The sequence below is a fragment of the Nilaparvata lugens genome, chromosome 7, assembly GCF_014356525.2.
Source record: "Nilaparvata lugens isolate BPH chromosome 7, ASM1435652v1, whole genome shotgun sequence".
NCBI lineage: Eukaryota > Metazoa > Arthropoda > Insecta > Hemiptera > Delphacidae > Nilaparvata > Nilaparvata lugens.
The window spans coordinates 63,554,310-63,562,584 of record NC_052510.1 but is presented as its reverse complement, the minus strand read 5'-3'; the positions used below and the strand labels follow the sequence as shown (position 1 = coordinate 63,562,584).

The following is an 8,275-nucleotide window of genomic DNA, read 5'->3' as shown; positions in this document are numbered from 1 at the left end:
GCTTCTGAAGTATGGAGAAATCCATGTTATAATAGCAGGATTCGATCAACAATCTCAATAAATTATGAAAATATTTCATTTTTAATCATTGAAATTATTTTTGACAAATAAGATATAATTGCTCATTTTTAACAAGAATGAAGAGTTAATATTACATCAGATATACCGGTATCAGCTTTTCTCTATAATAGAAGACAGTAGCAAGGCAAAGAATCGGCAACGCTGCTCTCCTATCTTTCTCCACTGCCATTATAACACTCAGTATTGACCTCCTCTTTCTTTTCGTGGTGGTAGTCTCTTTCTCGTCGAGATCCTTTCCTTCGGATCATCATATTGTATCCAATCATATTTGAAAGTGAATTGAGTTTTATAAATATGGACATTGAAAAATCGATTTTCAACTTCACCGAAGACCTTTCTTATCTCCTCTCACATTTTTTGTGAAGAGATCTATAGGATAGAGAGAGATAGGATAGTGACAGTTGGGCAAAATAAGTTTGCTCTCCTTATTTGTGAAGAGTTTGAGGATGTTGTATTCCATTCTAGCGCTTTCTATTTATTGATTTATTAGTTTATCTTGATTGGAATCATCTCGACTGTTTTTGAAATAAGAGGGAAGATTAACGAGAGAAACCGTTAATGTAACGTTTGTAAACGTAACTATTGTCAACGTTTAGCAACGTATTGATTTATTCGTTGATCTTGATTCGAATCATCTCGAATGTTTTTGAAATAAGAGGAAAGATTAACGAGAGAAACGTTTATTTCACTTTTGTAAACGTAACTATTGTCAACGATTATCAACGTTAACCAATGTTGAATTAGAGAAATCATCAATAACTACTAGTAATTTTGTGAACAGTAGACCTCACGCAGTTTTCTCATCCACAAGTATCTGATGTCACCTGTTTGGAATGTTAACAAATTCAGCTTACGTTTGAATTTGTATTCCATTATGATATAATTCATCCAGTTCCGTGATAATCTTTCCATCTGATGAATATTTTTTTTTTACAATCAAAAATATTATAATTTCTTCAGCATTATTTAGTTCATTTGATTATTTTCAATCACCTATCAAATTAGTGTTTTTCAAATGTGAGAATATTGCAAATGTGAGATGGGCACGCATAATAATACCATGACTGCAAAACAAAATATTGAAACCAAAGACCTTGGAGATGCATAACTCTTTAAGGTCTTTGATTGAAATTATAGACCTTATAGAAATAGACACGGCTTCTCCAGAACATCTGTGTAATCCACTTGTCAGCTGATTGATTATGAATAATTCTATAGTCTGATTAATCCTATTTTCAGAGTAGATGAAATATATAGTGATATCAGAGTAAGGAGGAATTCTTTTCTTTTCATTATTATCCTTGAAATGCAAAATTTCAAAAAAACCTTGTGTATACATCGACGCGCAGTTGAAAAAGGAATATTCCTGCCAAATCTCATCAAATTCTATCAACGCGTTTGGCCGTAATCGCGTTACATACAGACAGACGAAAGAAAATCCGAGTGAAAACATAGACCTCACTACGTTCGGTTAACAAAAGGAGAATGAATTTAACAACTCATGATAAGTGAATGATTCATTATTAATTTATATGACTGATGATGAAATTTAGTAAATAAAATTGAGCAATTGGTTAATAGTAGGCCTACATCTGTCAAAGTAAACAATGGTCTAGTGGATAGAGTGCTAGCATCCTAGAGATCCCGGGTTCATATCCGCTCATTACAAACATTTTTGACCAAGTCACTCCCCTGTTATCGGATGGGCACGTTATTTATCGATCACGGCTAAAGTATAACAGTCGTAAGACATCTTAAATGATACACTCGGGTAAGGTGGGACCTTCCAGCAAGGGACTCCCCACCGCAACAAAGCCATACAAATTTACTTTTTACTGTCAAAGTAATTCTTATTCTACAATAAACATGATTCTGATATGAGGATTGAAGTATAGAGATTTGTGACTACCCTCAAGATAACTTTATAGGAGAAGAATTTAATAGTATTATTCCACTATAAGTTGTGGCAAATTGGAAGGAAAATAGAAAAGATCAACAGTAGTGTTTCCATCTTCACTACATCTTTGTGTTCTCATTATTAATAGTAACTAGTTCTCACTTGTGGAATTGACATAAAACTGAAATCGAATAATTGTTATTTATGCTCACCTTGTACGGAAATTAATCCACTGTCAGGAATACATTAAACACACAATCCTCCTGTAACAGAAAAATGTATATTATATTCACTGAAGAATTGATTAGGGACATGATACAGTATTTCAAGTCGGTACAGTATTCCGAGTTGATACAGTATTTGTCATGATACAGTATATAAAGTCGATACTGTATTTGTCATGATACAGTATTTCAAGTTGATACAGTATCCTGTTCCTCGATTTGGTTAATGGATCACATGATATTGACATTGGAATACTTGGGCGTGTCTTGTCTCGGCCAATGACAGCCGAGCTTAACCTTCATTGGTCAACAGCTGTTAGTCAATCGTAGGGCTTCACCCACACTATAATTATATTCTGCTACTAAATTTTTGAGCTTTCAGTTTACTAGAGATTGATTTCGATGTAACAACGAAAACTAGTATCTCAAATTGTTTTTATTAATCAAATTAATCAGTGGCTTTGACAAATGACGATAATCAAATCGTTATTTACAGTATCAAATATTTATTTACAGTATATGCAGCTTCTATACAAAAAGAATTTCGCGAATTTCATATAAAATAACAATAATTATATTCATCATCATTCTAAAACCAATGACTTAATGTGAGGTCCACGTCAGCGGAGACAGATAGAAGGAGAGCATTGCCGATTCTCTGCCTTGCCACTGCCTTCTATGGAGGACAGCTGATACCGGTATATCTGTTGTAATATTAACTGTTCATCCTTGTTTAAAATAAAATCAATTATATTTTATTCGTTAAGAAAATATATTTCCAATTTACTAAATGATAGATTTTCATAATTGGGATTGGATATTTAGTTAATTGAATTATATTTCTACATTGTTAAAACACGATCTAACAACGTTGCAGACGTAGAAAAGGATGACTCTATCTGCTTTGCCTTATGATAGACTGGGATAACAACACCAATGTTGATCAATTTTTTTATTTTATTTATTTATTGTATAAAATACTATAATCATAATACAATTATGACATTGGAGGAAAAACTAGGCTAAGCCTGTACTATTCTCTCCAAAAATTTTGATAAATGTTAATGTTGTCCAAAAGATAAGGTGTGAATATATAGTCACACACTGCTTCGTCACTTGATTTTCGGTCCAGAAATGATTATTTAAAATTTGAATTTTGAAGGTTGATTTTATACTCTAAATGAATCACAATAAATTAAAAACTTTAGAAATATTGCACTTATTTAAAAAATTTGAAAATCAAATAACAAAATCAAAAACCTACTCACTATTTGTTATTCACAGCTCTAAAATATATTTAGACTGAAATACTGTCATTATAACGTGGACCTCACTATAAAATACAGTACCATGTTCTCAAAACTCTCAAATTTGTGAATTCCTTCTGAAACAGCTTTCTCCAATTAATTTGTCCCCAAAGTGGGTATTCCAGTTTGATTTTATGTATCCTGTCTACTCTATTCAGCTGAATTTTATGTATCTGCTTACATAATGACCAACATGCTAATTCCAAATTGGATTTTAGCACGTATCAGACATGTCATGCAATAAATTTGAGGCTTACAACATATTAACAGATTGTAGAAACTTTTGGAGAATCCAATATTTGTCAATTTCTATTCAAATGTTCTTGAATTTTGAGTTTCTAAAATCAAATTTGTAGGAAAATTATAAATATAAATATTGGATACTCAATATCCATTCCATAGGTGTAGTGAAATCCACATTGTAATGACAGTAGGGAACGATATAAGAATACCATTTCCGATTTTCTGCCTTGCCACTGCCTTCTACTAATAGAGGATAGTTGATACCGATATGTCTGATGTAATATCAACTGTTCATTCTAGTTAAGAAAATTCATTCATATTTTGATCGTCAATAAAATATATTTTTCAATGGTTGAATGATATATTTCCATAATTGAGATTACATATATTGTTAATTAATTATATTCCTACATTGTTTAAAACGATGCAGAGGTGGAAAAGGATAACGCTATCTGCTTTGTCGAATGCTAGACAAGTATAGAAGCGCCAATTTGAATCAAATACTGCCATTATAACATAGACCCCACTATAGCTCAGGAGCTTTAGTTCGTCAATTGGACAGATGAAATATTACCTGGATTATATTCCAATTTGCAAATTAATCTACAATTTGCATAATAATCTACGTTATTCCTGAACATCTCGACTCTTCAGAAAACATGTAGACTAGACAACATCTATAATATAAAATAAAGGAAAGAATATTGGCTTATACACGTACGGGATAGGAAATCCACGAATTACGCGTCATCACGTCTCAACTACTCAACTAATTAACTTGAAATTCTGCATTTAGATTCCTCATTAACCGAGGATGGTTATAGGCATATTTTAAATTCTTCAAGATTTCAGTACGCCAAGTTTTCAGTTTGTCAAGTTTTTAATAAGACCCTTGTGAAGCACGGGTCATCTGCTACTGCAAATATTGACAACAGGGTAAACAGCTAGATAGAAATTCGATGAGCGCTACTATTCGAAAATGATTTGGCATTTCCGGGCTGACAAATGATTTTACTTTCCTTGCCCTATTACCATAGGTAAGTAAAGTATTGCTTTCCGAAAAAAATTAAGGTACCCCAATTTCTAAATTTCTATACGTTTCAAGGTCCCCTGAGTCCAAAAAAGTGGTTTTTGGGTATTGATCTGTATGTGTGACTTGAAATTTGGAACTCAAGGTCCTTACACTATAAGGATCCGACACGAACAATTTCGATCAAATGCGATTCAAGATGGCGGCTAAAATGGCGAAAATATTGTCAAAAACAGGGTTTTTTGCAATTTTCTCGAAAACGGCTCCAACGATATTGATCAAATTCATACCTAAAATAGTCATCGATAAGCTCTATCAAATGCCACAAGTCCCATATCTGTAAAAATTTCAGGAGCTTCGCCCCATCAATGAAGATAGATTCCCAATTATCAGGCTTCAGATACAATTGGAACGAAAAAAATCGAATGGAGTAGATTGAGCATGAAAATCTCTACAATTAATGTTCAGTAACATTTTCACCTAAAATTGAAAATAAGCTTTAAATTCGAGAAAATGTGATTATTCAATTGCAAATTATTGTTGATTCTATTAAATCATTCATTATGAAGAGATAGCAGACCTCATGTGTGTCTCCAGCGTTATTGTCCTGTCACCAGCTGGCTCAAATCTTTGAATAGTAGACTTGAGATGCGCGGGAACACTAGCGTCAGGTGATCAATTTTCATAACGGCAAGGAAAGTTGTGTGAGTGCGCCACACCAGATTTTTAGTTTCTAAAATCAAATTTGTAGGAAAATTATAAATATAAATATTGGATACTCAATATCCATTCCATAGGTGTAGTGAAATCCACATTGTAATGACAGTAGGGAACGATATAAGAATACCATTTCCGATTATCTGCCTTGCCACTGCCTTCTACTAATAGAGGATAGCTGATACCGCGATATGTCTGATGTAATATCAACTGTTCATTATTCTAGTTCAAAATATTCTACGGATTGAAATTACTGAGATATTGCAATTATTCAAATGCTAATGAATTGATAATTATTATTAAACGAGAATCCCAATTAAATGCTGTAATTCACCCCGAAGACGTCTGCTACTGCAAATATTGACAACAGGGTAAACAGCTAGATAGAAATTCGATGAGCACTACTATTCAAAAATTATTTATTTATTTATTTATAAAAGCTCACAGAATAAATCCATAAAGAGCCTTATTGACATCAACTAGTTTAGATACATAATATTTGATGCAAAATAAGAATGAAAAATAAAATAAAATTGTAAACACAATTTTTGAATACTTATATTTTTGAATATTTGGCATTTCCGGGCTGACAAATAATTTTTGAGTACCCTAAAATGTTCGACACTATTTCTGAAACTATCTGTATATTAATAGATAGGTAGATAAGTAAACCAACCTGTTTCTCGGCCGTGATAGCACTCAACACAGTGACCGTTTTGCCACAGGCCACATACATGCACATATTGATGGGTAGCAGACAGGCAACCGAAATTCATCGAATTTCCATCTACCTGTTTACCCTGTTGTCAATATTTGCAGTAGCAGAAGTCTTCGGGGTGGATTGAGTAATTTAATTTGTATTCTCGTTTAATAATAATTATTATCAATTCATCAGCATTTGAATAATTTCTATATCTCAGTAATTTTCATCTGTTAAGTTAAATGTTATCCTTAAACATCCAAACAGACTCAACGCTTCTAACAACATTTAGACAACATCTTAACTAATTGAATTCGACCAGTTTCGTCAAATGAATAATGAATAACAGGAATGAATAATGAACGATGGAATGAACGGCCTGATGACACATTTGCTCATCGCTTGGAACGTGAATTGCAACACTGCAGCATCGCAACACGACACGACCGTCTCTCATAATAAATTCCAAACAATGCAATGCGGCCGTAACAACGGTTGCTGATGCAAAAAATGTGTAGACCGCTAACGGCTGCTAAAGGAATACGACAATGAATTTGTACATACAACTACTAGGAATACAACAGAATACGACAATGAATTCGTTCTTTTACAAGAAATAATCATTTTTTTCCCTCATTGATTGAAAGGTAGTCTAGAGATTATAGTTGCAGATAATTGTAGGGGTTTAGCTAAACAAAAGAACAACATTATTTGTAGTTTGTGCTCTGTGGAGCTCAGTGATGAAGACAGATTTACCCGATCATATAAAAATAATTTCAATATTTTGGTCGAGAAAATTTTGCAAAAGATGTGTAGGGTGCTTCCAGCAAGTGAACGATGAATTTAATTTGTTCGTTTTCAAGAAAATTGCATTTTTCATAGATTAGAGGATAGTTTAGAGAAGAAGATGTGAATGTAGTGAAATCAAACCTACTTTGTGGAAATTGAAATTTATTTTCCAAAAAATACATTACATTACAATATATAACAGAAAATAGAGGAAAAATGTTGTTTCAAACAACCTCTGAGTTAATACATAATTAACTTACTGAAATAGTTAAGGATTAAAAATTTTGTGACGTGAAAAACTACAAGATTTAACCTATTTGGGACTATGTGTAACCTTATCTAAATTTGGGAGAGGAATAGCACAAGGTTACCTTATTATTTCTCTCCCTATCATTTTGATGATGTACTTATTGTATGAATCGATAAAGAATAAAAAATGAACAGTTTATAGTGCAAAGTGCTAATTTGTAAATTGGAATAAAATCCCAGTATTATACCCTCTGTCCAATTAACGAACTAAAGCTTCTGAACTATAATGTGGTCCAGTTATAATGGCAGTATTTGATTCAAATTGGCGCTTCTATACTTGTTTATCATTCGACAAAGCAGGTAGCGTTATCCTTTTCCACCTCTGCGTCGGTTTTATCAATGTGGGAATATAATTAATTAAGAAAATATGTAATCTAAATCATGATAATATATCATACAACCATTGAAAAATATATTCTATTGACGATTAAAATATGAATGAATTTTCTTAACTAGAATGAACAGTTGATATTACATCAGATATACCGGTATCAGCTAATTCTACAGAGGCAGTGGCAAGGCAGAGAATCGGCTTCCTCCTATTTTTTCCCTCTACCATTATAAAATAGACCTCACATTAATGCTTTATGCACATAATGCTGACATTTCCTCATACTACTACACAGAGAATGCTATAAAATTTTAGGATCAAACACGAAATTTATGCACAATCACCGAAATCAAAATACTGTAATTAAAACTTCCGGGTCACCTGTCACCCAACTATATGTCAGGACACCTTGAAAAGTGTCACGATCGTTGAATATAAGTCATGACACTTGAAAAAAGTGTCAAGGAACCTGAAAAAGTGTCAAAATAATTGCGAAAAAGTGTCAAATCATTTGAATGAAGATGGTTCTCAGGTACTCACCAGTGTCCGTGGGCAAGGACGTTATATTGGACTCACTGACACACAGCTACTGAAGTCCATACCGGTCCAAGGCTGCTCTTTCTCCTCCTCCTCCTTCTTCTTCTCCT

General features: G+C 33.0%; 1 protein-coding gene across 1 annotated transcript in view; it reads right to left on the bottom strand.

Moving 5' to 3' along the window:
* The window catches only part of LOC111064436, a 25,555-nt gene extending 17,280 nt beyond the window's left edge, over positions 1-8,275 (bottom strand). The window contains exons 1-2 of the mRNA XM_039433378.1: positions 8,169-8,275; positions 2,191-2,241 (exon numbers count right to left, since the gene is read on the bottom strand). The gene's annotated coding sequence lies outside the window, so the exon portion shown is untranslated. The remainder of the gene's footprint in view (positions 1-2,190; positions 2,242-8,168) is intronic.